Source organism: Giraffa tippelskirchi, chromosome 7 (genome assembly GCF_054371585.1).
Source record: "Giraffa tippelskirchi isolate mGirTip1 chromosome 7, T2T-mGirTip1v1.2.pri, whole genome shotgun sequence".
NCBI lineage: Eukaryota > Metazoa > Chordata > Mammalia > Artiodactyla > Giraffidae > Giraffa > Giraffa tippelskirchi.
Window position 1 is genome coordinate 28,317,964 of NC_137281.1, and position 17,783 is coordinate 28,335,746.

General features: G+C 43.2%; 1 long non-coding RNA gene across 1 annotated transcript in view; it reads right to left on the minus strand.

The window, feature by feature from the left end:
• Nucleotides 1–4,291: 4,291 nt before the first annotated feature.
• LOC145514711 (uncharacterized) overlaps nucleotides 4,292–17,783 on the minus strand; it is a 581,776-nt gene continuing 568,284 nt past the window's right edge. The window contains exons 9-11 of the long non-coding RNA XR_014060312.1: nucleotides 17,394–17,474; nucleotides 15,228–15,372; nucleotides 4,292–6,238 (exon numbers count right to left, since the gene is read on the minus strand). This is a non-coding gene — a long non-coding RNA (uncharacterized LOC145514711). The remainder of the gene's footprint in view (nucleotides 6,239–15,227; nucleotides 15,373–17,393; nucleotides 17,475–17,783) is intronic.

Below are 17,783 nucleotides of genomic sequence, written 5' to 3' on the forward strand. Positions count from 1 at the left end.
TTTACCTGGAGGTAGGGCTGTGGGCAACTGTTTGAAGCTACAGAGGAACATCTCTAGAATATCTGGGATGGCAGGTTGGCTTGAAGGGTGGTGAGTGGTGAGTCATGTCTTCACTGCCTGGCCTAGAAAATTCATTGCAGCTCAGCTTTCTCATCTCTAAAACTATTCTTGATCTCACAGGGCTGTTGTAACAATTCAAAATAGATGAAACGTGCATACCGGTACTGCCACTTGAGAAGACACTTTGGCGGTTTCTTATAAAACTACACCTACTGTTGTATGATCAGTGATTACACTCCTTGATATTTACCCAAAGGAGTAAAATACTTATATTTACACAAAGACCTACACATGGATGTTTATTTATAATTGTCCAAACTTGGAAGCAACTAAGATGTCCTTCAGTTGGTATGCATAAATCTGTGGTAGATCCAGATGATGAAATATTATCCAATCCTAAAAAGAAAGAGTTTCCCTGGTGGCTCAGTGGTGAAAAATTTGCCTGCCAATGCAGGAGACGTGGCTTCAATTCCTGGGGCGGGAAGATCCCTTGGATAAGGAAATGGCAACCCACTCCAGTATTCCTGCCTGGTAAATCCCATGAACAGAGAATCATGGTGGGCTACAGTCCATGGGGTCACAAAGAGTCAGATACGACTTAGCAACCAAACAACAACAACAAAAAAGAAATGCACTATTAAGCCATGAATAGGAATAGAGGAAACTTAAATGCATGTTATTAAATGGAAGAAGCAAATCTGAAAAGGCTCCATACTGTATGATTTCAACTGCATGGCATTCCTGAAAAGGCAACACTTATGGAGACAGGAGGAAGATGAGCAGTTGCCAGCGGTTGGGGAGGGAGATGAATAGGTGAAGTACAGAGCAATTTTAGGGCCACGAAACTCCCCTGTACGAATCTATAACGCTGAATGCATGCTGTTCAACATGTGTTTAAACTCACGGAGCGTACAGCACCAAGAATAAATCCTGGTGTGAACTGTGGACATTGGGTGATGAGTTAATGTAGGTTCATCATTTGTAACAAATGTACCACTCTGGTGGGGATGTTGTTAATGAGGGAGGCTAGGTGTATATGGGGCCAGGGGACATGTGGGCTTCCCTTGCCTCTCAATTTTGCCATGAACCTAAAACTGCTTGAAAAGCTCAAGTCTGTCTTTTGTGTTGTTGTTGTTGTCTTTAAAAGAAGTGAAACAGAGCAAGGAGCTTAGTGATAGGGCACTTACTGTTTTCCGAATGGTAACATTCATTGCACTCATTCTCGGGGGCAGTGGCTTTGTGCTATTGTAGGCCTCTCTCTGCCACTTTTGCTTTGATGAGCTCTCTGGGTTTCCATCAGGCTAATGGTAATAATGTTGTGAAGAAGGATTAACTGACTCTGAGCCAGGAGGCCTGGATTTCTGCCCAGCCTCCTACTGCTTCCTAGATAATAAAGGCTGAGGAAACAAATGAAATCCAGGAAGCTACAGCTACTGAAATGAAGTGAGTGATGGTGATGATGATGATAGGAACAAACACTTGTATAGTTCTCATCAGTCCTGAAGCTTCTTAGGGGAGATTTATTCCTGATAAGGAGACCTGAGGCTGTTTATTTCATTGGATCAACAACCCTATTTGGAGCACCAGCATTATGTCAGATACTATGCAGGGTATGAGACATGCAGATATAAATAAGACTTAGTGCTTGACCTCAAGGAATATCAGTCTAATAGGGCAGAAGGCTGATATTCATAATGGCGATGCCATACATTATGAGCTAACCAGATACCATAAAGTGAGATGTGAGGGCATAGATGAGAATAGTGTAAATGATGCTAGGTGGGAGGGGTTTTCAGGCAGGGGGTCTGTGGGCCTCGATCCTACATGTGATCAAATGGTGTAGAAAGGGGCCAAACAAATGAGAAGAAGAAAAGATGAGGATGTATATAGTTATCTTTAGGGTTTAGTAGGCCCTTCAAAATCTTTATTTTGCTCTAGCTGTCCAATGAGGCTGCTAACTCATTACAAATATTACTGTATTTTGTTAAGTCACATGTAACTGCTCTGGGTCAGATTCAGGGCCTATGTAGTTGCAAAGTCCTTGGACCCCTCTAATAGATCAAATGCAAAATTGGTACATCTCAATAGCTTCCTAATGAAATTTATGGAAGATTTTAAAAATAGAATGCATGTTAAAAACAGATTTACATTTCAATTGAGTCAAAAATCTATTTTTTAATAATTCAGCATATTTTGATTTGGTCTTAAGGTTCAGTTCAGTTCAGTTCAGTCGCTCAGTCATGTCTGAGTCTTTGCGACCCCATGGACTGCAGCATGCCAGGCCTCCTTGTCGATCACCAACTCCCGGGATTTACCCAAACTCATGTCCATTGAGTTGGTGATGCCATCCAACCATCTCATCCTCTGACATCCCCTTCTCCTGCCTTCAATCTTTTCCAGCATCAGGGTCTTTTCAAATGAGTTAGCTCTTCACATCAGGTGGCCGAAGTATTGGAGTTTCAGCTTCAACATCAGCCCTTCCAATGAACACCCAGGACTGATCTCCTTTAGGATGGACTGGTTGGATCTCCTTGCAGTCCAAGGGACTCTCAAGAGTCTTCTCCAACACCACAGTTCCAAAGCATCAATTTTTCAGCACTCAGCTTTCTTTATAGTCCAACTCTCACATACATACATGACTACTGGAAAAACCATAGCCTTGACTAGATGGACCTTTGTTGACAAAGTAATGTCTCTGCTTTTTAATATGCTGTCTAGGTTGGTCATAATTTTCCTGCCAAGGAGTAAACATCTTTTAATATCATGGCTGCAGTCATGCAGATATCACTATCTGCAGTGATTTTGGAGCCCCCCAAAATAAAGTCTGTCACTGTTTCCACTGTTTTCCCCATCTATTTGCCATGAAATGATGGAATTGGATGCCATGATCTTAGTTTTCTGAATGTTGAGTTTTAAGCCAACATTTTCACTCTCCTCTTTCACTTTCATTAAGAGGCTCTTTAGTTCCTCTTTACTTTCTGCCATAAGGGTGATGTCATCTGCATATCTGAGGTTATTGCTATTTCTCCGGCAATCTTGAGTCCAGCTTGTGCTTCATCCAGCCCAGCGTTTCTCATGATGTACTCTGCATGTAAGTTAAATAAGCAGGGTGACAATATATAGCCTTGATGTACTCCTTTTCCTATTTGGAACCAGTCTGTTGTTCCATGTCCAGTTCTGACTGTTGCTTCCTGGCCTGCATACAGATTTCTCAAGAGGCAGGTCACGTGGTCTGGTATTCTCATGTCTTGAAGAATTTTCCACAGTTTATTGTGATCCACACAGTCAAAGGCTTTGGCATAGTCAATAAAGCAGAAATAGGTGTTTTTCTGGAACTCTCTTGCTTTTTCAATGATCCAGCAGATGTTGGCAATTTGATCCCTGGTTCCTCTGCCTTTTCTGAAACCAGCTTGAACATCTGGAAGTTCATGGTTCACATATTGTTGAAGCCTGGCTTGGAGGATTTTGAGCATTACTTTACTAGTGTGTGAGATGAGTGCAATTGTGCGGTAGTTTGAGCATTCTTTGGCATTGCCTTTCTTTGGGATTGGAATGAAAACTGACCTTTTACAGTCCTGAGTTTTGCTGAGTTTTCCAAATTTGCTGGCATATTGAGTGCAGCACTTTCACAGTCAATACAGATTGGAGGTGTGTTTGCTATGTAAACCACACTTACCAGATTTAAAATCCAGGGACAATCCTATGGCATTGAAATAAAAAGAAATAGAGGACAGTTTTGTATAGACTTGTCTCCACCCTTTGTCTGTAGTTCCCTGAGAAGGGAGCGTATCAAACCAGGTATCTTCACAGCCTAGAGAAAGTCTTTCACAAGGCTCCACCCAGGAATACCAGAAAGAGACTTACCTGGGGGTCCAGTGGTGAAGACTCCACACTTCTACTTCAGGGGAATGGGTTCAATCCCTGGTCAGGGAGCTAGGATGCCACATGCTGTGTGCCCTGCCCCTCCCCTCTCAAAAAAAAACATTCCCAAAGATAGTGGAAAGAAGCTTTCGTACCATGCAAAGTTTTCTAGGTGAGAAAATTGGGGCAGTAAAGGGGCCATATTCAATGAAACAAGGGCTGATGATATGACCAGCTCCCAATTCATGCATTTAAGAATTAAGTAATTAGCTTTCTCCCAGAGTGACTCTTTCTGCTTAATATTACACATAATTTCTAGAATAATTTAGTTATTCTGGAATTTTTCATCAAGAACAAACCACCCCAAGTCTTAATGGCTTAAAAAAAAACAGCCTTTTATTGGTCTCATAATTCTGACTAGCCTGACTGCATCAGCTGATATATCCCAAGACCACACATATATCTGCCATTAGCTGGTTTCTTGGCTGGTGACTGGGATGGCCTCACTCAGATGACTTGCAGTTGACAGAATGCCTCTCATCCTCTAGACTGGGCTTGTTCACCAGGTGATAAACAGGTCTCAGTGAGACTAGGGATGCTGGTATAAAACCAGGAGTTTGACTTTTGATGGATGTTTTAAGATTGGGATGATACAGACATAGAATAGACAGATACAGAATAGGCAGTCAAATATAGGAGTCCCGAGTTCAGGAGTAAGGTATAGGCTAAAGATATATATTTGGAAGTCATCTACAATAATATCATTTGAAGCCATGTGACTGGATAAACTCAGCATAGGAATATGAGTAGAAAAGAAGTCCGAGGCTCACTACTCTGTAGCTGTTGGGAAGGTGAGAATCAAACAGAAAGAGACTGAGAAGGAGAAGCCAATGATATATCAGGAAAATGGAGTCACTTCCTAGAAACTGAGCAGAGGGTGGGGCAGAAAATATTGGAAGAAGGATAATGTCGAACACTGCCAGCAGATCAAGCAAGAGGTTTGGGGAGTGACCATTGCATTTAGCAACATGAAGGTCATGGGTGCCTTGGACAGGAACCGGTGAACAGTGGTGGTGAAAGCCTTCTTGGGGTGGTTTCAGAAGATAACAGGAGGAAAGGAAAAGAAATAGAGACAGTTTCCCCCTTCCCCATATTTTACTTTGAAAATTTTCAAATATGCAGAAAGGTTCAAAGAAGAGTTCAGTAAATACCCATAACCCCCCCCCCCAACACACACAGCTAGATTCTGTCCTTAACATTTTAACAGATTTGCTTTCTCACATCTGTTTATCCAGTCCTATATCTACTTAGCAATCCCATCTTGTTTATGCTAAAGGAATAGAGAATTGAGGCAACACTGGAGTGAGATGGGGAGAGAAGACCTTTCTGTATATGTGGGTATATCCATGCATGTATGTGCATGAACATATGTGTATACATACATGGCAGCATGTGTTCATATGCTGAAGAGGATGATCCCCAGGAACAAAGGCATGGTTGGAGGACCTAATATTTGGAATGATGTCTTTGGGTGGGAAAAGGAGCACAGGCTTTGGGTCAAGTCAGGAAACTGGCGTTAGATAGGTTCATCTCTAGTAATGAAAGAGGGTAATGACCATGGACAGTCATGTGGATGGTATGAGATCCAGCACCTTTGGTTGGTACTCTGGACCCGCCTTCCGTTCCCAACTCTCCAGCAATGATGTGCTCTGAAACTTTGGGAGAATGGCTTAACCAACCTCTCGGGTCCTCTGGGACCTCAGTTGCAAAATGAGTCTAATTATGAATATTATAGTTAGGCTCCAGGGAGCTCTGGAAATTGTGCACTGGGGATGCTGGTTTTGTTGTTATTTTTTGTTATACATACTTTCCCGGAAGAGCTTTGCAGGCTGCTGTGACTCTGTCTCTCTCCCTGACTGGGGACTTGCAGATACTGGATGATCCACCCAGGACTTCTCAGGCTTTGTGAAGGGACCGCCGTTAAGATCCGTTCAGGTTAGCTGATGGGCCAGCATGCCGCTGGAGGGCAGGGAGCGTAAGGGGTATCACAGAGGACTTGAGTCCCTTCCGCCGTGGAGCGGTCCCTGCTCACTGCACCCAGGGCAGAGGTGCCAGGTTCATTCTCTCCACCCCCCACCTCATTGTCTTGGGGCAGAGTCTAAGGCCTGCGATCCATTGTTGACTGTTTTTGGCTCCTGTTTATTCTAGCAAATGTGGTGTTTCTGTACCAAGGTGCCTTTGTTCTTTCTGCAGCTTTCCGCATCTCCTTCCAAATGCTTGGAGTTATTTGTGTTTGCAAAGAAGATAGGTGGGTGACCTGTCACAAGTAAGCACACACAGCAAAGACAGTCTTACTACAAAAATACATGAGATATATTTAGTGCTGCTTAATTAGAATTAGCTATCTTGAATTCATTTTCCTTCCTTTATGGTGAGGCTTTACAATAAAACCCAAACACCCTGCGCTTGCACTTAGTATGATGGAGAAGCCATGGAGCTTGAGATCGGGGTGAATTAGGCTAGAATATAGATTCTCTCACCTCGGGCTAGGTACTACACCTCTCAGTCTCAGTTTCCTCATGTAATCTCAGGATGATAACATTTTTCTCATAAGGATGCTGGAAAGATTGAGAGAGATCATGTATGTGAACAACCCCAGTACAGGACTTAGAAAATAATAAGGTTCGTTTTTGTTAGAAAGTGTTGGTCACTCAGTTGTGTCCGACTCTTTGTGACCCCATGGACTGTAGCTGGCCAGGCTCCTCTGTCCAGGGAATTCTCCAGGCAAGGATTCTGGAGTGGGTTGCCATTCCCTTCTCCAGGGGATCTTCCGGACCCAGGGATCAAACCAGGGTCTCCTGCATTGGAGGAAGATTCTTTTCCATCTGAGCCACCAGGGAATCCAAGGTTAGATTTTAACATAATGGATTAATGAGCATACCACGAGCAATAATGAAAATAATTAAACACCCAGAGATGGTAGTGGAGTGTGTGCTGTGTACCCAGGTTGGTGTCTTTTTGTCTTTATCGGCTGCATTAACCATGACAGATAAAGAGGTTATGCGGACACTGTTTTCTTCTTTGGAAGTTAACTCTTCTCAATAATTAAAATATGTAATTAACTCCCAATCAAATTCAGGTCTCCAAACTCTGTTTTAATTTTTATTATTCTATTTTATTTCACTTGCCTCTAAAATGATTGAATGATTCTCTTGTACGTTTGTTTCAGAGGTAAAATACAGGACATCTAGTTAAGTCTTCATTTCAGACAAACAAATATTTTATTCTAAGTACATCCCAAGTTATACTGTGTTGGCTGGAAAGTTGGTTCAGATCTTATAGAAAGACCCGAACCAACTTTTTGGCCAAGCCAATATTTGAGATAGATTTTCAGATAAGCAATGACTTTTTTACTATAAGTCTAACTTAACTGGGAATTCTATGTTTTAATTTGCTCAGTTTGGCAACCCTAGCTTCCAGGAAATACAGCATCTGATGTGTGTATGTTCCAAAGGCAAGGAATCTTGACCATGAGGTATGAGGTGTGTGGGTATGACAAAAGGTCATGATGACCTCTGGAGAGGCAGGATTTCCCCAACCCTGATGTCTAATATAAGGTGGGATATCACCCAACCACTCCTCTCCCACTTCTGAATGTCATCTCCTTTGTAGGAACCTTTGGCTTTTTTTTTTTTTTTTTTAGAGCTCAACTAAGTAATGATGAATTTTTGCTATTTATCCCATTAGATGGTCAGAACTTATTTGTTTCATTCAGTCCTGTATCACCCTGCCTAACAGAGGGTCTGGCACATAGTAGGTGGTCGATGAAAGTTCACTGAGTAAATGAGCTGGTGTGGATGTGTCAGGGATACAAATTGTGTTCCAAACTCTCTGCTAAGCAAAAGGATCCTGGGATGGGTGAAACAGATTTAGTTCCTGCACAGCAAATGAGAATAACAACTGAGAATACAGTATCACTTACCTGAGGGGATTTGATTGCTCTGTGCCTTGGTTTGTACATCCTATATGGAGATAATCCATCTGCCTCAGAGGATTGTATTGAGGGAAAATGAACATCCATCTCTGCGTTTAAAACTATCTCTGTATCTACTGTGTGTGTCTGTGTGTTGAGGGTGAAGCCAACTGGTAAATGCTAGATTTCCTAAATTAATTGGTTCCTTTCCCTTTTTTTCATGTTGGAAAACTAGCATTGGGCTTTGTGTGTACCTTCTCCTGTTCCATCAGGGGAAGGGAAATGCCTTGACCAGAAAGGATTCTAAAGGCCATGATTATAACAGGTGGATTTTTCCTTTAAATATGGAATAAAATTTCCAGATGTATGTCTTTGATAGCTGAGGGACTTCATCACAGACTCAGGCAAACATTTCTACTTCTGCCTTCCAGAGGACCTCTGAAAATAGGGTGCTGATGATCTGACAAAATATCTCCACCTTTCCCTGGGAGTCCTCAGAGTTTCAGACAGTCTAGGGAGGGGATGGTGGTGATGAGATCTTATAGCTGACTACTGTCTTTCATGGGACTCAGGCTGTGGGAGTCTGGAGTAAATTAAAACCCTGAAACCAAATGACAAGACCTGGGGAATTTGTCCCCATGTGAGACTCCCTGCTCCTTGGGAAGATGGTTTTGACCCTCTGAAGGATGCCTAGGGAGTTCATAACAAAATCTTCTAATACATTGCTCTTGTTATTCAGAGCTCATGGCTTTTTCAAGGAGCTCAAAATCATTCACCGGGTACATGATTTCAGTATGAAACTAGATATTAAATGCAACCCTTCAGCCAATAAAACAGTTTAGTTGAGAATGTAAATACCCCAAGGTCACAGAATACCAAAAGTGAAGTGAAGACAGACTTGTGCTCTTTCTGCCCATATGCATCACGTGGCCCTGGGAAGCACGAGCTCAGCTTACGTGGGTGTCGTGTGAATGTGTTAGAGTTGCCGTGGGAGCACTGTTTTTTTTTTGTTCTATTAGGGTATGGCAGAGTTATTTACTTCTCTCAGGGGTTTGCACACCTACTAATGACTAAACTCAGCCTCTGTGCACCAGTACCAGACTGAATCTCAGAGACAGAGTTTTGAGTGACATAGAAAATGATAGCTTTATTGCTCTGCCTGGCAAAGGGGGACACAGTGGGCTCATGCTCCTCAAAACTGTGTGTCCCAACATGGGGTAGGGATTTGGTGAGGAGTTTTATAGCGATGGTTCAAGGGCAGGGTTGCTAATAAGGATGAGGGTGTGTGCAGGGCCTGCACTCCTTTCATCTGGCCTAAGGTGGACCCTTGATGAGCTTCTGAGGTTCTCAGGGTTATCAAACTGTGACCTTGTCTCTGGAATGAAGAATGCTTCATCAAGTGGTTAATGTCTTCCATTTATTGGGGTTTTTAGTTCTGCAGAAGAGCTCAAAGATATCCCTGAAGGCGGAACCAGGACCCTGTCCCAAGGCTGCACTGTTGTTTCTTGACTGCTCCTCCCTTGACTCTGCATCCTCTCCTTTCCCCAATTAGCAACTGTTTGAACTGCCCTTTGGAACACAAGGAAGATCATGGAGGCTGGAACTGGTTCCCTACAAATGAGAAACAGGAGACATAGAAAGGCTTTGGTGCCCAGGAGCCCCACAGGGTCTCCTGCTCAGCTTCACTACCACCAGGGGTGTCTTGATCCAAATAGTGTGATTGGTGTTTGGAAGACCACCACAGAAAAATGTGGCCAGGTATTTGTTCAGGGCTATATTTTCCTTTGGCCACCTGATGTGAGGAGCTAACTCACTGGAAAAGATCCTGATGCTGGGAAAGATTGAGGGCAGGAGGAGAAGGGGACATGAAGATGAGGATGAGATGGTTGGATGGCATCACCAACTCAATGGATGTGAGTTTGAGCAAATTCCAGGAGATGATGAAGGACAAGGAAGCCTGGCATACTGTAGTCCATGGGATTGTAAAGAATCAGACACGACTTAGCAACTAAACAACAAAGATGCTTTCCTTGCCTTCTCATGCTCCATCTGAAGATTTAAAGCCCTGAATTTCTCGGGTCTGTCATAAATTTCTAGAGTAAAACTAGACTTATTAAATTGGGCACATTTGTTTCAAACCTATTCAATCCAGATAACAACTCATTTTAGCATGATTTTTCCACTTAATAAGAACACTTTTTCCAACTCGATTTGGCAGCTCTTAATAATCGCAGACAGAATAACTAGAGATGCAAGATATTAAAAAGTAGATTGTTGAAAGAAGGAACAGCAGCACATGAGTTGAATAGCAGAATGTACCCAGCAATATGTCAAACACATAATAGAAGGTGATTTCATAGGATTTAAGAATCTAATAAGTTCCTAGAAAGACAAATCTTAGATGTCGAGCTGAATAAATATATGAAAAATTAAATCCATACAAGAGACACTGTATGGTGAAATTTTAGTTCATTAATGGAAATTCCTAAAGCTTCTGGAGTGAAGTATGATGGGCTGGGTGGCCTCATTACCTGTAGAAGGATGTGAATCAGGTTGACATCAGACTTCTCAGCAGCAGCAATGGATGCAGCAGATAATGGATCAATATTTCCAAATGTCAGGGAGACAATTAACTTTGAATCTGGATTGCTAGATCCAGTCAAGTTTAATTCAAGCTTAAGGGTAAAATCCATAGATTTTCTGATATGCAGAGATTTGGAAAATTTGCTATGTGCAAGATCCCTTGAAAAGAATTAACTAGCAAGGGGAAAAAAAATCCAGAAGTGAAGAAGTAGGATAAAAGAAACAACTATTGAACAAATACATCAGGAAAAACCTTATTTTGTGGTTTAAAAAATTAATTTTCTAACTGAAATACTTCAGCTGATTCCAAATGCAATGTGCTTGGGCTGCATAAAGGAGGCAGATGGAATTTAAAGCCTGCTGAAATTCTTGTTATATAGAGAACATAGATGCTGATTATCTCTAAAATTGTTCTGAATAATCCATGTTCAAGTATGTTTATCAGAAGTGTAAAGTACCAATTATAGAAATAGATCTGGAGTACAGTCCCCAGGCCACTAACTATTTCGGTTAGGGGAAACAGAGCAAAAGAACCTCAGTCGATTCAAGAGAAGTCAGAGAAGAAACAAAGAATTAGGAAATAACCAGAAAGAAGGACAAACAGAGAATGAATTAACTCATTCATAGTATTGTAATTACTAATATAGACTTGGACACTTATATCCAATACTATGAATGAGGTAATGTTGCTTGTTAAAAGACAGTGATTCTCAGACTGAGAGATAAAACCCAATCTTCGTTATGCCATTTACCACAGGGATGCTAAATCACAGTAATAAAAAGAAAATGTTCATGATGAAGGGATGTAAATATCTCCACAGATCAGAGTGCATTTAGATCAGGGGCCAAAAGGAGGACCACATACAGATTGTGGAGTCTCTTCAGGGAGTATCAGAAACTTCAAATCTCTCCTGAAGAGAAATGAGCAGTAAGGTAAATAATGGCATGACTTAATAAGATTTGCATTGGAGAAAGATTACTAGGGCTGTCAGGAAAGTTTTCGAGGCAGATCAAGCTTGTGGTGGGGAACGTGCAGTAGATATTCAAGAAATTCATGCATGGAGCAATAAGGAGCTGAACCATGTCACAGCAGTGGAGGTGGAGAAAAGATGGTCAGTATTGTTGATTTCAAGGAGACAGACTCAGTAAGACTTGGAGACGAGGGGAGGAGAGTTGCAAGATGGTGCACAGGTTTCTGAAGTGCAAGGCTGTGGGTGGGGGCATCTTCACCAAGATGGGAACACACAGGGAAGAAGTTACAGGGAGGGAGATGATGAACTTCTGCCTTGGTGTACTGGGGTTTTGAGCGATAGTTGATTCTCAAGATTCAGATTTTCATTGGCTATGCAAATCTTAGAGCCACTGTCTAACCGGGGGAAGGAGTCATCATTAATTTATAACCGAAGCTTGTACTACAGAGCCGGACTTGCTTCTAAGAGGTAATATTCTTTAGATCCATCGTATGAAGAGCTGTAACTCTGACATGAGGCCTGACTCTTTCCTTTTATATTCAGTGGAGAGAAAAAAAGGAATGAAAATAATCACGTCTTTCTCAACCCAATTAGGAAAGCTGAAGATTTGATGAAGCAAAGATCATCTCAGTCACTGAATTCCCAAGGCTGTGCAGTGATGGGAATGGTGTAGGTGAGAAGGGGAAGGATGAGACTGTTCTCGATGCCTTCTGGCATGAAATGAAGCACTAACAGCAAAACATTTAGGAAAATTAAGAAGCCCCTTGTTGCTCTCTGAGGAAAAGCAGCCCCTTGGGTGAAGTGGTTGCTAATTATCCTTCTATCTAGTCGTTAGTTGAATGTGATAATTGACTTCACAGATTACAAGTGACAAACCTTTTTTGAGCTTTCCCCAGAAAAAAAAAAAAAAACAACAACAAAACACTCCCTACTCTCCACATCCAAAATGAAAAGACTCTACAGTGGAAACGGGTGCATCACAGTGTGGTCTGCTTGGAAATTCCCAAGACCGTTGATTGGGATAAAAACTTCCAAAATGTGGAGACATTTCAACCAAAAGGATAAAGAGTTCCCTAGATTCTACCTCTTCCTCATATTTGAGAGAACTTCTGGGAGACACCTGTATTTGTGTGGCTAACCAGATTCCAAATCTAGCTACTTCCCAAATCTAACTGTTTTCTCAAACCTGTCAGGAGGAAAATGTAGATGGAACCCAGTGATCCTGTTTTCAGTCCTTGGAATTTGCTGTATTTTTTCTGAAACTTTCAATTGTTCATTTTTAACTGCTTCCCGAAGGAGCTGACTTTTGAGCCACAACTTGAAGGAGGGAGGCATTTTCTGAGTAGAATGGCATTAGGTTAGTCTTCTTTCAGAAAGAATGGCGCTCACCCTCCCCTGTGCTTCTGTGGCACTCTGCAAATACTTCCTTTACAGTTCTAGGATCTGCACTGGATTTATTTGTAATACTTGTAAGACTATTCTTTATTATTAAATTTATGCTTTGAAAATTAAGATACACTCCCAAAAGAACTCAGGATTTCGAATCTCCTGGGTAGAGTTAAACAGTCTATTCAAATAACCAGTTAATGAGTATGGATGTAAGAATGGATGCAGTTGCCAATGGTAATAACTAAACTGCAGTGGAGGAGGCAGGAAGGCAGGAAGATAGAGTCAGTAGACAAGTGACTCTAATTCTGTCTCTATTTTATTTGAGGGGGAAAAAATGTTTTCCCCAATCAATGGATTCTAGTGTCTGGAAAGTCAGAGGGGTGGGTTTCCTTGGGAGCCTTTGCATCAGAGATACGGATTTCCTGGAAAGAGTTGAACACCAGGGGAAGGGAGTTGGACTCAGATGTCTCCTTCGGTGAGGATGGGTTGGAGTCAGAAGGCAGGGGGTTCGGGAGGGCAGCAACAAGTCTCCCAGCAGATGCTGGGTTATTCCTTTGATCCAGGTGAGAAGGAAATTGGAGCTTCTCAGAAATGTGTGAGGAACCCAGGGCTACTCTATTCTGTGTAAGCTCCCACCTCCACAGCCACACCCTTGACTTTCCACTGTAGCCAGAGGTGGGGCTTGCATCCGATACTGTCACTATGAGTGATGAGCTATACAGAGCCTATCACTATGAGTGATTTGGGACCAGGAAAAACTATGGTTTTTCCAGTAGTCGCGTATGGATGTGAGAGTTGGACCATAAAGAAAGCTGAACGCTAAAGAATTGATGCTTTTGAACTGTGGTGTTGGAGAAGACTTTTGAGAGTCTCTTGGACAGCAAGGAAATGAAACCAGTCAATCTTCCAGGAAATCAACCCTGAATATTCGTTGGAAGGACTGATGTTGAAGCTGAAACTCCAATACTTTGGCCACCTGATGTGAAAGAACTGATTCATTGGAAAAGACCCAGATGCTGGGAAAGATTGAGGGCAGGAGGAGAAGGCGACAACAGAGGATGAGATGGTTGGATGCTATCACTGACTCAATGGATATGAGTTTGAGCAAGTCCCGGGAGTTGGTGATGGACAGGGAAGCCTGGCATGCTACAGTCCTTGGGGTTGCAAAGAGTAGCACATGACTGAGCAACTGAACTGAACTGATAGTGGCTGATGAGAAGGAGCATGGGGTGAACATGTCCTGAGCTTTCATTCTGTCTAGTTACTATCCTAACACTTCATACGTATAGAATAGGGCTGACATTTTATCTCCCAAGGAAAGAGGAACAGTTACTATCCCTTTGACAGATGAGAAACTGAGGCTTGCAGAGGTTCACTATTGTGCTTAAGGAGAAGGAAAACTTCTGAAAATGGGAAAACTCTGAGTCCCATTTCAAAATTCTGAGTAAGAACATTTGAAGTTCAGAGGATGAAGCTTTTCCTAATAGCTCGTCAAACCAAGACATCTGAGTTAAGAGCTGGCAGCCATGTCTAAGAGCTGAGGTGAGGGGCGGGGGGGGGCATCAGGGTAGCAGTGAAGCCAAGAGCAGGAACTATCTGGGTCAAATAAATGGGCAGGGGCCCCAGAGAAATACTGAGACCAGAGACCAGCAGCCTAGCTTCGTTGACAAAACTCTTAGCAGGTTGTTTTAGAAAGTTGTAAAGTCCACTGAAAGGTCCTAGAATGGAATGGATAACTTGAGGACAAGGAAAGCACCCTTCTTAGAGGTAGGATGCTGCCTTTTATAGTTCAAGGAGGCAACTGTGTGGTGGAGGAGGGGCTTTGGAGACAGCCAGGGAAGTATGTTGTGTGACAGACTCAAAGTTAACTTTAACCAGAAGGATTCAACCTTGTATGCAACTTGACTTTGTATTGATACTACTTGCTTGACCTTGGATAAGTGACTATCCTTGCTGGACCTCTCTTTGTTCATTTTTACAAGGCAGACCTTATCTAATACTGACATGACATGGTTGTAGGGAGAATTCTGGGGGATAATGTAGATAAAATTATGTGGCATTTGCCTCCCTCCTCAACCTCTTCCCTCCTGGACACAGTCACCTTGGTGGCTGACAGAGCGTAGAAGAGGAGTCGAGTGCATACTCAGTGGAGCCCTGAGAACTCTTTTCAGGAACCCATGATTGACAGATTCAGCTCCTCCCGGGACTGTCTGGGAGGGAAAGGGCAGGATGGTGGGACATGCACGGTGTTAACTTGGTGTACCACCAGCAGAAATCCTTTTTGAAAGAGTCACTGTGAACTTCTTATCCTGTAGGCAGGCCTGACCTGGTACACCCAGGTTCTGTTTGAATTGAGAAATAAAATACAAGGAACCGTGCTAAACACTTACTCGTTAGACACTTAATGCCGCCTCCACTGGGAAGGGATGTTGGATGTTGGATGTTGAGACCGGGCTCTGGGGAGAAGGAGGGACTCTCTGTTGGCCTTTCCTGGGTCAGAGCCCAGCCTTGCTGCGTGCTTCACAGCTGCCACCACTGGGAGAAGCAATTTGTCAACTTTATACCTTTCTGCTTTATGGTCTGGTGACTTAATAGGATTCGACCTTCCCTGGATTCCATTTCAGTTGGGTCAGACACTGCACTTCAAGTTAAAATTGGGGCTCTGACACAGATGATGAGGAATGGGTGAGGTGTGTGGACTCTTACCCATAGGAGGGCTCTAGCTCCAGATGCTCTCTGAGCCAGAGAGACCAGTCCCTGTGTCCACGTGGTTACCCAGCCTGAGCTCTACATGTCACATAACACCGTGACCATCCTGCCTTCCCCCCGGCACTGCAGTGCACCCTACTGCAGTGCAGTGGGCCTACTAAGCTATCGACCCACTGAGAGGAAGCCCCAGTTTTTATGCAGCAGTGGAATGGAATTCAAAGATGAGCAAAGACACTGTCACTGCCAAGGGTTCCTAAGGTGACAGCATTCACTTGGCCAGTCTGTGCTTAGCATCACTGTGTGTCAGTCACTGTGGCAGACAGCGAAGGGAATGGAAGCATTTCAGCTACGTTGCCAAGGAACTTGTCTTCCAAGTGAGAGAAAGTCAAGGGCATGCATGACTGTAATACAAGGCAGAAAATGATCAGACTAAGGAGGAAAGCTGTTATAAAACCAGGTGGGAGAGTGAAAGCTTTGGGGGTGTTGGAAGACAGGTGAGAATCCTGGAAGGCTTTATAATTTGAAGTGAGCTTTTGAAGAGGAGAAGGATGTGGGCAAGTGGGCATTGGGCTGAGGGAAGGTCAATCTTAGGGGAGATAGGAACAGAGGCAGAGGTCAGGTGTGTGGCATCATGCCACACATAGGGAACAGAGTGGTCCATGGTGTCTCGGGCTGGGGTGTTCCTGGGAGACCTACCCTGGTGACGAGCATATAGCCAGAAGTAAGAGCTAAGGCTTCCTGGGACAGTGCTATGGATCACTGTTTTAAGCACTTTTTGTGTATAATGGGTTTCCCAGGTGGCACAGTGGTGAATAATCTGCCTGCCAATGCAGGAGACACAAGTTCGATCCCTGGGTCAGGAAGATTCCCCTGGATTAGGAAATGGCAACCCGATCCAGTATTCTTGCCTGGAGAATTCCGTGGATAGAGGAGCCTGGCGGGCTACAGTCCATAGGATCGCAAAGAGTCAGACATGACTGAGCACACGCGCATGTATAATACATGTGTGTGTCTGTTATATCATCTGTATCTGAGCACTGATTTGAAAGGAAATAGATTATACTTACTAAATCTTCACATCCCTGTTAGTTGTTACTGTTATTCCCATTTTATGGTTAATGAAACCAAGGCCAAAATAACAAAATATGTAAGTAACTTGTAGTGTCACTTGCAGCTTAGGCAGAAGGATAGGTTTCAAAGGAATGAGCTGGTGAGGAAGAGAGGAGGGGAGGTGGATGCCTCCCAGGACTGACTCTCTCCTGAACGGGGTCTACTGGAAGGCAGCCTGCAGGCAGAGTCTGCGTGTGCAGTATGCAGTTGCTCTAGATCAGCTGTCCTCAAGCTTTTCAGCTCCAGGGACCAGTTTCATGGAAGATAACCTTTTCCACTGACTGGAGTGGGAGGGTGGGTTTGAGGATGATTCAAGCACATTATATTTATTGTGCACTTTATTTCTATTACTATGATGTCAGCTCCACCTCAGATCACCAGGCCTTAGATCCTAGAGGTTGGGAACCCCTGCAGAGGATGGAGCAGCCCATCCCCACGTCAGCTCTGCTCCCTTCTGATTCCTGGCTTTTGGACTCTGTGGGCGCGGCAGGCTCTGAGTCTTGTGCCCTTTCTGTGCATTGTCTCCTGCTGGTGTCACATGGTTGATGTCCTTGGCCTTCTCTAAATGAAGGTGTCACTGAGATGCAGCTCAGGGAGGATCATCGAGGAACATGAGTAAAGGAAGGAGGGAGGTGGTTGGGGACCAGTGTCCTGTGATGAACCAGGAGGCCGGTCATCTGCCCATTGTGTCCAAAAGGACATCCTGAGAGCTGACTTCAGAAGACAGATGGTCTCACCTTTAGGATGATGGGCTCCAGCCAGGGGTTCAGAATCTACTCTTGACAACTTCGGTAGGTCTTCATCTCACCCAAGAGTTACTAAAAGTGAATAATAGGAGTTTTTCATGAAAAAAATGAGTTTCATCAACTTTTGGGACACCAATCCTTCAGAAATAAATTGAAAGGATTTTATTATGATTGTTTATCGTAGCACTGCATGCATTAAACAAAAAATGAAAACTCTGCAAATGATTAGAATGCTAGCAATCCATCAACAGGGGAGTGATTGAATAAACTGGGGTATTTTGGTGCATTTGCACTGTAGTGGATCACAAAGCTACTTCAGTGAACGATAAAGATCAATGTCCATTAATCTGGAAAGATGTCCAGGGAGACACTTTCGATGAC